Source organism: Haemaphysalis longicornis, unplaced genomic scaffold (assembly GCF_048455015.1).
Source record: "Haemaphysalis longicornis isolate Haplotype H1 unplaced genomic scaffold, Haemaphysalis longicornis Haplotype H1 scaffold_4, whole genome shotgun sequence".
Classification (NCBI taxonomy): Eukaryota; Metazoa; Arthropoda; class Arachnida; order Ixodida; family Ixodidae; genus Haemaphysalis; species Haemaphysalis longicornis.
Window position 1 is genome coordinate 64,693,682 of NW_027526361.1, and position 16,261 is coordinate 64,709,942.

At 50.3% G+C, this 16,261-nt stretch overlaps 1 long non-coding RNA gene across 1 annotated transcript in view; it reads left to right on the forward strand.

Annotated features, from left to right (window-relative positions):
- The window catches only part of LOC144180381 (uncharacterized), a 362,631-nt gene that overhangs the window by 330,600 nt on the left and 15,770 nt on the right, over positions 1 to 16,261 (forward strand). Inside the window, exon 2 of the long non-coding RNA XR_013324387.1 lies at positions 14,677 to 14,759. This is a non-coding gene — a long non-coding RNA (uncharacterized LOC144180381). The remainder of the gene's footprint in view (positions 1 to 14,676; positions 14,760 to 16,261) is intronic.

Below are 16,261 nucleotides of genomic sequence, written 5' to 3' on the forward strand. Positions count from 1 at the left end.
CACGCTCTTACGTGGTTCTCAACCTCGGTGAAGCATCCTGGCCAATAAAACTCCGTTAGGAGCCTATCTTTGCTCTTCCGAGCTCCTAAATGCCCCAACCGACCAACTCCGTGACATAGATCAACAATGTAATGCCGATACTTAGTCGGAACTACAATCTGGTCAAACGTGCGACCTTTTGCATCCTGGTAGTGGCGGTACAAGATGCCGTTTTTGATGGGAAAACTGACATTCTTCCTCGCCACCCCTTCCCTGACGGTGTTCCAAATCTCCTTAAGGCTGGAATCGCTTTTCTGCTGCTCGATGAGCTCGTCTCCTGTCACTTTCCCCTGTACATTGCCTAGTGATTTGGATACAGGCAACACGAGCAGCCCCTCTTCCGATTCCCCTTCAGCTATATCAGCGCGAGTCTTCTCCTCTGACCCCTCTCTCTTTTTTTCAGTAGGCGACGGGATAGTAGACTCCGCTGTGCTGACTCCAGCTGGTGTTGCTGTACTTCCGGTGAAACTCGGTTCTTTCCGCTCTAGTTCGGCTGCTGGCGTGCGTGCTCTAGCTCTAGTCAAGGCTTGGACTGTTCCCTCCTGAAAACTTTTCCCTTGTTCTCTAAGCAGACGGTCGGTCTGATTCGAGAACAAGTAGGAGTACTGCGAGGGCAGCTTGTCTGACACCGCCGCTTCCGTCTCTACTTCTCCGAACGGCCCAGTGATGACTACTCGAGCTACCGGGAGACAAATGCTTCCATCTTCCAAAACCGGCTTAATCCATGCGCACTTGCCGTTGTAGTCTGCTTGTGCCACATAGTTAGGGTGCACCAGATCAATGGTTGCCCCACTGTCTCGTAAGACGCGGCATGGCTTTCCGTTCACTGTTAGGTTAAAAAGGTACGGACTGAGAAGCTCCTCGCTAGTGGCAGAGTCACAAGTATACGAAAGGGCTGGTCTGGGTCTACGACAGCCTACGGCAATATGACCGACCTCCTTGCAATTGTAGCAGGTAGGTGGTTGCCGCGCGTCAAAAGGACTCTTTTTGGGATAACTCTCCGAAGCCTGTCCCTCCTGTTTGTTTTGTGATCCTTGACTACTTGCAGCGAAGTCCGCCTTTTTCTGTGCCGTCATACCTGCGCCAGCCCCTTGCCTCGCCGTCCAAGGTTTTCCTTTATCTCCCGCTTTTGCGGGAGGAACCTCGTCCCTTTCTCCCCGGCGTGACGCGTACTCATCAGCCAAGTCGGCAGCTGCCTGCACTGTTACTACTCCGGCCCTATCTTGGATCCAGAGCTTCATTGGCTCGGAAAGCTTAGAAAAAAACTGTTCCAGAGCCACTACTTCAAGAGCCTTTTCGAAGTTCCCAAAAGCGCTGGCTCCCTTCATCCATTCTACCAAGTTGACCTTCAACTCGTAGGCAAACTCAGAATACGTGCTGCCCTGCTTCTTGCTAAGATTGCGAAACCGCTGCCGGAACGCATCTGACGAAAGTCGGAACCTCTTTAGAAGGCTATCCTTCACTTTGTCATAATCGTCCGCATCCTCCATCGGAAGCCACGCGATCACATCCGCTGCTTCACATGGCAGCAAACTTAGCAAGTTTCGAGCCCATGTGCTACGGTCAAGCTTCGCTTTTTCACAGGTTCTCTCGAAGTTCACGAGAAAGAGGCCCACATCTTGCCCTACTTTGAAGGGTTGCATTAGCTTAGATAAATCACAAAGATTTTGTCTTCCTGCTACCTCTACTCCTTGAACCTCAGCCATCTTCCTCACTTCCACCTCCAGGCGCAGCCGTTCTACTTCCAGTTCCTTTTGCTTTAGCTGGCACTCCTGTTGCTCACGCCTGTTCTCACGCTCCTGTTCCTGTTGCTTTTGAATCTCGTTCCATGTTTCTGTAATATCTTCACTGCTCAGATTCAAGCCCTCGATAGCGTGAACAATTGCGTCTTTCTTCATCCACGAATCTACTTCTGCTCCTAGCTCCTCCCCCAGAATCAGCAGCTGATTCTTCAACAAACGCTTCCAATCCATGACAGAGAACTAGTGTGGTGCGGCTCACTCTCTACCCAGAAGTTCCGGAAAAACTGCTTCTGTGGTAGCCTCTACCAGCGAAAAGATTGCACTTCTATCTTATCAGCCTGGCAACCAAAAAACCAAAGCCAGCACTCACCAGTTCACAGCTGTCAGTCTCCGTGATCTCGGCGTGTTGATCATTCTCCGTCCTCCAGGCTCAGATCCCACCGCTGCCACCAGTTGTTGCGTCTTGTTGCGAGTTGTAGCGACCGCAGTCTGCTGGTAGCGGGGCCGGTCGCCTTCGCTTCGTCGAGCCAGGACTAGGGGAGAGCTTAGAGCAAACTCAACGGGTTTATTTACATTTTTACAGTGAGTTGTCGAGATGAAGACAGAAGACAGCTCTTGGCGGGCCGCAGCACGCCCTTTTTGTCGACCCCCGATCCCTAGTTCCCTAGGTTGGGGATCCCCATACAAAACAATGCGGACCAATGGTGAGGTGTAAGTTCCTCGCTGTGAAGCACCGCCCTCGGGTAGGGACACGCCTTTCAGGTATGTCGACAGATGCACGGCACACACACACACACACACACACACACCCTTGCCACTCGTCAGGAGCATCTAGTCGGTGTTGCTGTAGTAGAGGGGAAGAACGGAAGACGCGCGAGCGCCTCGTATCTTTTTGGTGTCCGCCGCGCGCTGCGTTCCCACGGCGGGGTTCTCACACATACTTACCAGGGAGCTAACAAGGTTCGTGGAATCACTCGGAAGGGTTAATGGCTTGACCATTGCCACTGCCTTCTTCGCTGTGCTGCCGCCGCCACTGGGTCCCATTGTCCGGTCGTCGCCGTCTGGGCTTTCACGCGCACACGCGTTCAGTTGCTTAGGCCGGGGGACGAGCGGCGGCTCCTTAATCCCTTTTGGGCAACAACACTAAACACCGCTCAAAAGCCGCTGTCAATCAGTGGCCGCCGCCGCGGTGTCGGCTTCCTTTCGTTTCCGTCGACAAGCGGTGGGGAGGTCGACCGGCGGGTGACTGACCCGCGCAAACATGGCGCCGGTGAGTCATAACAGCTCCTTCAACACGCGCTGGAGAATCACTTGGACTAATCTGAAGTTCCTAGACGCGGCCTCGGAACGCCCGCTCCTTCGCGACTGTGTCCACGTAATAGGGATCCACTCGCTATGGAGGGCGAGAGTCGACGCCGTCGAATGTACTAAACGCCCCCGACCGGCGTGGCGGCACTTTGTCCAAAAGGCACAATGGGCAATTGCCGCCCTCGACGGGGATGAGGCGGACTCCGAGCTACGCGACGCACTGGATCGAGGAACGCGAGCTCTCATGGATTTCAAGTCACAACAGCAGAGGAGATGGGACGCAATTTGAGGGCTAGCCCCGGGTACCGCTGGTGCACAGTTATACCAAGAAATGGCTTTACCCAAGAGCTCTATTTTCTCCCTTCCCTCTATCCCGTTCACTTCAAACTTTGTGCAATGACACAGTAGCCCTGTAGGCAATCTCTCTTGCTGAAGTTTCACAAACGCTCTGTGACTTCGCGGGCAATACTGGCTTACAGTTACTTCGCAAAGCATCCTGACCCTCTCCTCGCATGATAGCCGATCGCCTCCTTTTAAATGCAGAGCATTTCAGTAACTCACGATGTCACCCGCGTTGGCGTCCGTAGTCCGCGTCCGCATCGCTCCCCCTACACTATATAAAAAAATAATACTTGCCGGCGCCAGGTTTCGATCCTACGACCCTGCGGGCGGAACGCAAGGTGCACGGTACTCTACCAACTGAGCCACAAAGCCGACACAGAACGGAAGGTTACGAACGTGCCTTATATCCTTGACTCATTCAACCGTCGGCCAGAGGTGCGCCCTCTCCCCCGCGTCCTCCTCGCCTTCTCTCCGCTCGCAACGCCCTCTCTCGCCGCGTTCGGTTCGGGCGCACAACAGGTGGGGACGTGCGCAACACCCTCTCTCGCCGCGTTAGGTTCGCGCCCAAGAACAGGTGGGGCGCTCGCATCGCGCTCTCTCGCCGCGGTCGGTTCGCACTTAAACCACATATGTCGTTCGCGCGCGCTGCGGTCGCTAACCTCTGTGGCGTGATCGTGACGTCAGCATCACGCGTTCGCGTGGTGGCGATTTCGGCGCTATAACACCCTCCCGCGAGGGGCATTGGATTGGATTCGATTGGATTGGCTTGGATTGGCTTGGATTTGGATTGGATTGGATTAAAGTGGATTGTGTTGGATTGTGTTGCGTCATAGCCGCGCCACGTTGCGTCATAGCCGCTCCACGTTGCGTCATAGCCGCGGCAGGGGGTTCACGGCACGTTTCACCATCGAGTTCATCGACAATGTCTACGCTGGAAGACAACAATTACAACAACAACAACCAATACGTAATCCATACGACTTGCAGGCGCGCCCCCCCGCAGAAATGCTCTGCATTTGATCGTGCCCCTCGCGAGGGGGATGTTTTTTTATGTTTAAGTGAAGCCATGTTGTGATGTGCTCGGAAACCACTGTAATCACTGCATACGGCTCTGTCTATATTTGTAAATAAAGTTATTGTTACCAAAAAAAAAGTGGCAAAAAAAAGACAGACAGACAGACAGACAGACAGACAGACAGACAGACAGACAGACAGACCAAAATTTCTGGGTTTAAGTAGCCCAAGAGAGACTATCGTCTTTAAAAAAACTGCTGTATAATACTGCACGAGTTAAAAGTATTGAGATCTGCGCAAAAGAAATTTCCGGTTCCCTGAGTCCAGAACAGCGGATATTGCTTGTTAGAGGAGCTAAAAGTGTCAATAGGCTGATATTTTCTCCTCGTTTTAAGGCACTGTTAACTAGAGCACACAAACAGGTTCTGCAAAGCTAAATTGTCCCTGCATCAGCCCTGAGGAAATAATGCTAATATATTTGGTTAAGTTTTACCGGGTTCATTTTTATGCGGGATGTCTTATGGCCAGAAGATTCAGCAGGTACGTAACGGCTGTTTCTAGAAGTCTGGCATGCGTTCTTGCACTGCACGTGCCACAGCCATAAGGCTACTTATTTTTTGTTGTGTTCAAGGCTGGAACAACACAATCTGGTTACTCATGTAGGGAACGAGAAGACGCAAGTTCGTATCAAGATATGCCTGAGTTTGCTCTTTTTTGGGTTACATGAACTCCGACTGTCGGCCAGATGTATTGCGTTTCCGCCACAGCGGGGTGTGACAACCTGCGACTACTAGTGGCGCGAAAGTTGGCCTAAAAAGACGGGTTCTATGTTAATACATAAAGCATCGTGTTCAACATCACATAGGGCGGCATGTCTCGCTGGTCTTTAATTGAACATTTCGTAATCATCTACGTTTACTTAGAGTTCTTATACCTTCAGGCCGCCCTCATTGTGATCGTTCATTCATACATGCGTTCCTCTCTATCGCAATCTTAATGTAATAATAAACTTAACGCTTCGGCAGGAACATCAAAAGCGCGGCCTTACCCGGCCTCGCTAAACACGTGGATTTACGAGTAACAGTTTCCTCGGGCGTAGTAACACACGTGTGACGAAACAGTACAACGTGGATTATCATAAATAATCGCACCAAAGTCTCAGAAAACCCCAGGCGACTGAGTCTTTTTATCATGCATGCACATGATGGGCGTGCGCTGCACTGGCTATTACGTGTAAGGGTCTCTTCGGAGTTCTACCTCCGTATGTCATAACCGGCACTACGCACCCGAATGTTGATTCCAAATCTGTACATCCAATTTTGAGTTCAACCGTGTTCTGCATTTATGGCTAAGTAAAGACGCTGAGTAGGACTGCGCATATCCAGACACATGCAAAATCATACTAGACAGTTTTTTTTTATTCGATTATATGTTTTAAAAACAAGGCTATCACTCAAACACACGGGCTGTCAATCCAAAGACATGGCGCGTGGCCCGTTGGACAAATTCATAAATGAGCAATTCGCCTTTATCATCAGAATGTAGATGGTGGCTTTACATAAAGAATTTAGAGCAAGCCACAATAACCCACTGTGGTAACGGCTGACGTTGAATGCAGTGGAGTGCTCGGTTAATGACACCAAGTTTGGCAGCCGTAGATGATGTTGCCTGTTTAATACGGCATGAGAGCCATTAAGCAGTTGATGGAATGAATACTTCGGAGGAACTGTGGTCAGGTGTAGGTGAGCCGTCCGTAAAAATGTGTACGCAAGTGCTAACTGAAGGAGGCAAATCCGAGCCAGAATTTTTTTCTAAGTAAGTCCTAGTATGTTATCTCGTATATGGGTGTGTGTGTGTGTGTGTGTGTGTGTGTGTGTGTGTGTGTGAGAGAGAGAGAGAGAGAGAGAGAGAGAGAGAGAGAGAGAGAGAGAGAGAGAGAAATCACTTTTTTTCCCAAGCAAATTGGCTAATTGGCTAAAAACACGTCGCGGCCGCCGGCCGAAGGCTGGCAGCGACGTTGGCAGCTCGGTCAACCAGGAGTAGGTGCACCCTCAGTTGCGAGCTGCCCAGCGCGTCCTCCCACTGCTCGACGGTGGAGATGGGGGTGGGGGGGGGGGGAGGGGGAGTGGGTTAATAGGACAGGCCCACATGGCGTGGGTTACTGTGTCCAAGGAGTCACATAGGGGACAGTTGAGTGAAGGGAACTCAGAGGGATTGATCTTGTGGAGGAGGGGGGACGACTGGCGAGGGAATTGGTCTGAAGGAGTGGGCAGGGGGATAGCGGTGGCGGGAGAGGCGGTAATGCTCTGTGATTTATTGGTACAAGAGCAGTCGATCGCGGGCCTACCGAGCACCGTGGTAGGGAGCAGGAGCGAGTCCAGCACGGCTGCTAAGTTCTCATGCTGCTTTGTGGGCCACCTCGTTGCCTCCCACCCCAGTGTGGGCCAGGATCCAGATGATGTCGACTGGTTGGGTAAAGTGATTCTGGAGCAGAATTTTGAGGGATGTAGCCGAAATACTACCGCGAATGAAGTTTTGAACGGCCGTCTTCGAATCGGTGATTGTAATGTGTGGTTGCGGCCTGGTGATAAGAGCCAGGGCTATCGCAGCCTCCTCCGCCGTTGCGGGTAAGATATCCGTACGGTGAGGGAGGTGACTGGGGAGAGTTGGGGTGGGTAACTACTGCCAGAGCGAAGCCGTCCGCGTGTCGGTACTCCGCGTCGTCAACATACATGGTGGTGGGGGAGGTGGGGTATATATCTGTAAGCGCACGGGCGCGCTGGCACCTGCGCTCCGCGTGATGTACTGGGTGCATGTTGCGCGGCAGGGGGCGTATGTGGAGGCAGTCTTGGATGTCTCGAGGCAACGAAGCTTCGCTTTCTACCATTAGCGGAATGCCAATTCGTAAGCGGCGAAGGATGTTCTGACCGGTGTAAGTGGCGGAGAGGTGGCGTAACTGATTAATACGATGGGCCTCTAGTAGCTCGTGGGCAGTGTTGTATACTCCCAACGAGGCCAGTCTGGCAGCGGATGAGCGGAGGGTGATTTGTAATGCTGCCTTGTATGTCTTTCGGATTAGGCAGTCAATTTTGTCTAGGTCGGAGGTGGTAAGCTTAAGGTATGGGAGAGAGTACGTGATCCGACTGATGATAAAAGCCTGAACTAGACGGATTCATTCTCTCTCCTTGAGGCCGTGATGCCGGCTAGCGATTCGACGAATTAGGCCAATGGTTTGATTTACTTAAGAGCGAAGCAGGTAAAGGAATTGACCGTTTGCTCGTTTGCGTTGTATGACAAGGCCTAGCCTTTATGACCTTTAGGGTTTTGCACCTCTGGGTTGATCCGGTTGCCGAGGGAAACCTGTATGTTCGCTGAATCACGGCATGACCGGGCAGGCAGAAGGAGCAGGGCAGATGTTTCTGGAGAAAAGGATAACCCAACGGGCTGCGCCTCTGTCTCCACAATATGGGAGGGAGCGGTTGGGAGGGTAAGAAAATGTTTACAGATGTTATAGTTTTTGCGAAGCTGTAATTTTCATGGTGTTTTACAATTCGTTAAAGAATTGTGTTTTTAGTAACCTATGCTTTAATGCCTGAAGAATATTCGAAACGTTTCGTGCAACCGGAGAACATCTAAGGGCAGGTAGCCTGCCTCAGCAACAGTAGCAGCACTTAATGAGCCATTAGGCAGGCCGAGGCATGGACGTAGGCACATATTTGTGGCCGCATCTAGCTGCCTTTTACTTGCTGGCGACCGCCGCTGTAGAACAGGCAGGCTGTAGCGCAGGAAGGCGTTGTCATAAGCCTTGCAGAGAAGCACCGTGGGTGGGCAGTCGCTTCTCTGTCGACTTCCAGCAAGGCACCGAATAATTTGCGCCACCACAGAGATACGAGTACATAGTTTCTTTACTTCGGGAGCCCTGGAAAGGCTACAACTCATTAAAAAAAACAAGGTACTAATGGGAGCGGAGATATTGCAGGCAGTGACAGCCCAAGTTTAACCGGTATTGAGCCACCCTCTTGCGGGTGAATACCACGGCAACGCTTTTCTCGGAGGAAAGGCGGAGACCCTGCGGCGCAAAGTATGGAGATATATTTTAACGCCTCCTGGAGCCTCTGTTGGTTTTTACGAAGCGCCCTCGCCGCACTCCAACTGCAGATAAAATCGGCGCAAAGTTTTATCTTCATGCCAGGAGGAAAAACACGTTTTAAATGGATCAGCGTAAGGTTAAACAATGGAGGACTCAAGAATGCTCTTGAGGTACATCTTTCTGTATACAGTGATGCGAATTAGGGCCTTCTGGCGTGCACAAACTTAGGTCGTCTCAACGGGCAATGGAATGAAAATTGTTAGGAGTAACACGCAGGGACCGAAAACGAGCTACCTGGGTCAGAGAACAAACTAGTGTAGAAAATATCATAGTTCAGATAAAGAAAAAAGAAATGTATTTGGCTGGCTATGTAGCGAGAAAAAACGACAAACGGTAAACAATTGGGGTTACGGAGTGGGTACCAAGAGATGGGTCTAGATGAAGGGGAAGGCCAATGATACGATGGAAAGATTAAATAGAATTATTCGGTTGCCGATAGGGGACTCGAGCAGCACTGGACAGGAATGGTTGGGAGTCATTGGAAGAGGCCTTCGCCCTGTAGCGGACTTGAGTTGGCTGATGATCAGGATGATGATCCTTCTGCTCTTGTTTTCCATGTACCAGGTCATTTGTTAACAGATGATTTTTCCATGTTGACTTAATTGTTCCAATAGGCGTAGCTAGGAATGATTAGAACATGGTGAATCGCCTGTTATATGATGCCGCCATTACGAGGAGACGGATGTTTGTTGACACTAGAGATGGCCGTGTTGAACTCGTCTATCTAAAATGAAAGTTCCAATGCAAGAACGGAGGCTGTTGGCGTTATGTCGGAACACGCTGAGGAGACACGCGAGGCATGGAAATATAGAATGCAGCACAATTGTCGTCGCAGGTTGTTCAGACGACTGATAAGTGCACCTCGACAATTTTGCTAGTTAGTTTGTCATTGTTCGCTGTAAGCCGTAAAACAGTGTTGACGCTTCTGCGTTGATCAGGGCTACTTCTAAGAGAGTTTAGTCAAGCACTTAAAATAACAGGTGGCGTCCCTAGAAGCGGCAATCCTGGGCCTTCATCTACAAAGATGTGGATAATATTTTCTCGTCCCTGTAAACGCACGAGAGATTTTGTTTTACTTCAAGCTTTGTTCTTCATCGTTGCACTAGAAGTTGGGCTCGTAAAGAAAAAATTCCCCCGCATTTCCCCGAGGGGGAGAATGTGAAAGTGCGAATGCACGGTTGTCGGCCCGCTTGCGGCGCTTGCGCTCGGCCCCCGCAGCCCACCGCCTCGCCGCCTTCTCTTCCATCTCTTCCATCGGGTTTGTAGTATCACGTGTACACCACGCAGTTATCAAGCCGCTATAACGCCGCTGAGTCGCCAACGCACGCCGCTGACGACGTAGTTTGAATGCGTTAAAGATATAAGGCGCGTTACTAACACTGATATCAGCGTCGCGTCCGTGGCTCAGTCGGTAGAGCGTCGCGCTGCGGCCGCAAAGTCCTCGGATCGAAACGTGGCGCCGGATGCTGTTTCTTTTTATATAGAGAGGAGGACTACGTTAAAGATATAAGGCGCGTTACTAACACTGATATCAGCGTCCCGTCCGTGGCTTAGTCGGTAGAGCGTCGCGCTGCGGCCGCAAAGTCCTGGGATCGAAACCTGGCGCCGGATGCTGTTTTTTTTTTATATATAGAGAGGAGGACTGCGGACGCCACCGCCGCCGCCGCCGGCGGTGGAAGGTTTGGGGTCGCTTATAAAGTGCATTCGCACTTAAAACGGCCTTTCTATCTGTAGACGACCAAGCGCGGCGCTGTGGCCTTGTTTATCAAGCGCGCAGAAACCGGCGGACGTGTGCGCCACCAACTGGCCCCCTTAACAAACCGGCGCTAGGGAGGCATCCTCAGTGTGCACAAAGGATTGCAAGGTTCCTTCACGCCCCGGCATTATTTTCAGCAGTTCCCATTTTCCTTCCCCGCCAGTTTGTTGTCGTCTCTCCCATCCTTCGGGGCAACTTCTGGCCTTCTCAAAGGGATAATTTCATCGGCTGCTGCGCTAAGGAACAAGCGGCTGGTTGGGGAACCGCGTCAATATTATCCCGTACCATTGTCTTTTACTGGTCCCCTATGGACGAGAGGCGACAAAAGCGGGTGGGTGTTTCTGCAGAGGGCACGGCTGGTGTGAGTCCTCCCAGCCGGCGCTGCTGTAACTTCCATGTGTTCCCAACGCCGTCGACTGCGCCCCCCGGCCGGGTTCGTTGATTTGTCTTTCAACTCAGAAAGGCGCGCTTTCTCGAAGCGCCAGGTTTGCCGAGCCAAGACAATGGCAGCGCCTTGGAAACTTTACACTACACCTACCTACTTGGTAGGCTTGGTAGGCGGTGCGTTCATTTTCTCATCACGAAGCGCTCTGCGAGCCGTTGTCCAGGCTACTTGGTCCCCACACCTTTACCGGGCTTGATACTAGGCCTAAAAGCTTTTGGAAATATAGTGTGCTCGATGGGCGGGGTTAAAAACAGGGAGAATGCACTTCTCCAGCGACGATATGTACAAATTGTATGCGTTACATTTAGGTGTATTACTGCTCCGCGTGCGGATAAATGTACTATGACTGTAGACGTCCCGTACACGTTCGCCTGCTGCATTTATATTTGATAGGTCTGGGAATGATGCCCTAATCGGCAGCAGAACAACATTTGCAGCTGTGTCTACTCTCTAAACCAATCATGCGGTTAAACGTCACCACAATACATTTGGTTGGCCAATTCATGCAGCCACCAATAAAACCGAGTATATGATTGGGTTCATCAGGTCGGTCCGCGCCGCGACATCACGCATTGCAAGCATGAAGTTTTGCGTTGCGCAGTGCCCCATCGCGGATAATAAGGTACCGCCAAATAAAACGAACGTTGCCGTAATTCGCTGAATTTCATTGGTTGGTGAGATGAATCAGACACTCAAGCGCATTGAGTTGAAGCTGAACCATGTCATTTGCTTTCAGTGCGGCGTGACAGCTGGTTACGTGATGGCCGTGCTGTTATGGGAGTAATGACGGTTGCAGTACGCATGACTGAGACACTGCACTCATGTTGCAGTTATGATTCCGACTTCACAAAAATTGATAGCAGGTAGCAGATGCAGAATATCGACCTACATTTCCGTTCACTATTCCCATAGTTGAAATTCGTATTTAACATATATACCTAGTGAAATAATCCGTATATACGGAACTATGGAAATACGGAGTTCATACGAATTATAGGGCGCCGAGGCGCAACTAAACATCATATTCTTTCCAAAAAAAAAAAAAAACACCTAAAGAAGATGATTTCTCACAAAAACAACGTTTGGCACAGTTTTCCTGCTTCTATCAAATGAGGCTTTGCATGTTTTCCGCATGCTCTGTATATTCGGAATTCATACGGGAGGTGATTTAGCGTTTCTGGCAGTCCTATCGCAGAGAAAACGGTGTCAAACTTTCAAAAAGGCATCCATTTGTATTTTTACCGTGTGTTTCTAAAAATCTCCGTCGTTTGATCGCGGCCTTGTGTCAGGATAGGTAGAACTCCGTGCTACAATCACGGCCTATACCCGAACGTTTCAGGAGGAATTCATCTACCGTTTCTTTTAAACCGTAAGCATTTTTTGGCCACTCCCACTGGAAGTAATTTTAAAGGGACACATAATAGCTTTAGACTTCTCCGCACGTTTTTATGATTGCGAAATCTGTGTCCCAGCTTTCAGTCCTCCCTTTCTTTCTTTCTCTGTCTCTCTAACTCTAGTATGAAAGAAATGTGTGGGCGGAGTCAGCGCTGGCGGTCATCCCGCGTGTTGCGCAACAAAAATAGAATGAACACAAGTAGCGAATAGTATGAACTATAAATGACACACCGGCAAAGCAGCGGGTGAAGGGAGTTGCCTCATACCTTCCCGCACAAGCAGCTGCACCAAGGCACACAAAACAAGCCCAGACGCAAGAACCGTATAGTTGCGCAGACTTTGGGGCGCCTTGCGCAACGTAGCCCAGCAAGCGTGATGATCGCTATACGAGCACTTTCTTTTATAACCATGCCGCAACAAAGCCCGTTAATGGCCGCCGTAAGTGCGTCAATAGCGTGGATATCCCGACATGATCCCCAGACGGTGGGGAAAGAAAGGGTGGCGATCGAAAAGATTGCAATGTAAAAAGTAGAAAAGCGAGCAGAACAGGGCGTGCCAAATTAAGGAAAGCCTCACACTGCTCGTGGGGCTCATAAGAACAGAAGGCCAAGGTAATCAACGCTACACGGAAGAATAGACGCCAGCTCACTGGTGGCGGGACCCTGGATGTGTTGTCTTTTTTTCTGAAGCCATGCTGAGTCACAACATTTATGAATAGCTCTGCTTTTATTCCTGTTCCGCTGTCTTCTTTTATAGATGGGGGCTAATAAACAGATACTTGCGGCCTGTGGTAGCTTCCTGAATGCGGAAATGAGTTATACCCGGACCTCGCTTCCTGCTTTCTTACTCAACGTAGCATAATGCTATGTTCAGACTACAGACGCAAAAGCCATACCGTGATCTATGGACGCAAAAAAAAACGGCGTGTTACGCAGCTACGTTTTGTGAGAAGTGAAATGACGTAATTTTTAAAGTTTTTACGACAGTTGTGGCAACAGTCTGAACTCGGCCTTGCACAGATAGTAAGATGCCTACGACGCGGAAGGGAAAAGGGCAGTCACATGTTTGTCCACTAGAATAAAGCTCGAGACCTTACATCTTGAACTTGCTATGGGACGGACTCTCGCTAAGTAGATATATTCACTCGCAGCGAATATAGACAGCGAATATATCTACTTAGGCCAGACTGTGACCTTGTATCCCAAACATCAGGCAGAGACAATTAGAAAGATAAGAATGGGGCGGCGTCCATTCGCCAGCATTCTCAGATAATGAATGACAGCCTACCATTGTAACTGAACGGCAAATTGTATAACAGCGGCATCTCGGTTTCACCTAAGCGGCATAAGCTTGGAGGCTCACTAAAAAGGTCCAACTTAAATTGAGGACGACTCAGCCAGCAATGGAACGGAAGGTGATAGGTCTAACGTTAAGGGAAAAAAGAGAGCGGAGTGGGTCAAGGAACTAACGTGTGTAAAGGAAATATTGGCAGAAATTAAGAAGAAGAGATGGGGGCAAGGCTTGTAATGCGAAGGCAAGACAAGGTAAGCGTTGTTCATTAAGGGAAACAGGGTGGATCCCTATAGAAGGAAAGCGTGGCAGGGGCTGGACAGAAAGTTAGGTGGGCATGTGAGATCAGCAAGTTTGCAGGGATAACTGGTTCTCTGTTAGCCCAAGACCGGGATAATCGGAGATATATGGGAGAGGCGTTCCCCTGCAGTGGACGTGGACAGGCTGCTGCTGCTGCTGGTGTTGATGATGATGATGACGGCGATGATGATGATAGTGGTGGAACAGATGAGTGTCGTTCGCTTGGAGGAAGACCGGCAATTGAAGTAGCGTCGGCCCGAACAGAACCGCCAAGGTGCGAAAATAATTGAAAGCCGCTGCCACCGCCATTGCGGCTTCTAGTTCCAACTTGTCGAGTAGCTGCAAATTCCTTCCAGATTAATGGCAACTTGCTCGCTTTGAATGCCGACGGGGGGGGGGGGGGGAATATTACTTTCTCAGCTTAAAATGCTTTTAGAGCGATATTTTTGGCAGTTTCTTTCCCTTGTGAGCCCAACCACATAACCAGTTTGCGGCGTGCACAGGTTGGGAGAAGGGCGGAGGGTGTGCACTCGTACCTATAGGTTTCATGCGCTTGCTGATGGCATATCCGTTGTGCTGGCGGGAGGTTTAAGCGTGGACGTCAAACGGCCCAATGGAACTTGTCCGGTGTCCTCTGAGTGGTCGAGTGGGTTGGGTTGGCGTGTTACACACGCAGTAAGATTCTCACGACGCGGGAGTAAAACAGACAGCGCCATCTTTGGCCGCGAGTCTGAAGCTCGGGTCCTTCTAGGTTTAATTCATTTATTGGCTAAGAAGTATGCTCAATCGCAAATTACGAACACACGAATTTTCGTTCGTGCACTCCGTGGACTGCGTCCAGCTTCGCATTTTAGCCTTCACAGAGCGGAAGGGCAAATTTTTTTGTTTCCCCTAGGTTTGGACGGTCCCGCAGCCAACGGAGCCAACGCAGCCACGTCGTCCACGGCAGGATCTCAAGGCGAGGTCAATGACAACACGGTGAGCTGGACAGAAACGGTTTCTATCGCCTGTTTTTTGTATTTTTTTTTTCAGTGGTAGTGATGGCGTGTAGGGCGTGCGCAGCGCTTTACCTTTGTTCTTGCATCATAGTATGTGGAGGGCTCGGGGTTTTCATTGCCCTCGACTGTTTCGATTTCTGTTCGGCTCCCCTTGCGGCGGCAACATGCCACACTCAGTGCGATGCCCATTTAAAGAGAGGCGCAATATCGATGGCTGAAGAAATCGGCAATTCAGCAGCCGCCCGAAGGCTTGACATGAACGAATCGACCACCTTTGGAAGACGGCTCTAGCAGGAACGCCTTTTTACAAGTGAACCCGGCCAAGATTGTTTCCGTAAGCCTCGCCACAGCCACCACACTGAATTAGAGAAGCGTGTTGCTTATTTTGTCACAGAACAGCGCAACCGCCTCATTGCGGTGAGTGTTGAACTGGTACAGCTCAAAGCAAGCGACGTCTCTAGGCAGATGGGCATTTCGCGAATGAAGTTCAAAACGTCGCAGGTGAGCGTTTGTGTAGTCACAGTGTTTGAAAAATTTAATGTGTTTTTTTATGCTTCCCCGGGCCTCGTGCGAGTACTTCAGTGGTTTTTGTCTCTTTTTTTGCTTGACGCGACAAAGCCAGCCATCCCGTTACTTTTGAGGTTTTATTTGTTCTTTCTGGATGCAATGAAAAGTCACCTTTCGCGTTACAATTGTGGTCGCGTTACAATAGAGTGAATACAGTACCTGATTGGTGGTTGTAAAGGTATTTCCTTCTCAATGAAGGGCTCGACGACTCCTTGAATCCTTTTAGAATGTTCAGAAACACGCAATGGATGATGGCATGACGAGTTAAACAAACACAGTAGCTGCTTCTATTGAAGATCTGTACGACATCAGAGTTTTCTTCATTTTTGTGTGCATATTGTACCGCCATATTTCCTTCAAAGCCGAGAGTTTTTTTTTTAATTTGGTTCCAATCCACGCTGTGAAGGTGGTTGGACTGCGAAGGTATAAACGACACCCACAACGATTATCCATGCTACATCACTTGAATTCACACGCCTGACTCTGCTAAGACTAAAGCCAGATACTCTGGCAGCCACGTGAGCGAACGCAGGAGCGACGGCATAAAGAAAACAGAGAGGAGAGTCTGGAGAAGGGTGAGGATTGAGAGCGGCACGCGCGGGTATGGCGTAATCTCTCTTACTGCCTCCCGTCACCCTTATTTCATATGTCGCTGCCAAGGCCGTGACACTTCTTCCAGGCGCTGTCCCGTTTGCCGCTAATCCAAACCAAGCCCACGCCGTTATCATACCTTATGCACTTTTCACTTCACACTTGTAGGGCTTTGAATGAGCGGAAGGGGTAGACACCCGCCGCGGTGGCTCAGTGGCTAAGGCGTTGCGCTGCTGAGCACGAGGTCGCGGGTTCGATTCCCGGCCGCGGTGGCCGCTTTTCTGATGGAGGCGAAAAGCAAAAACGCCCGTGTGTACGAGATTT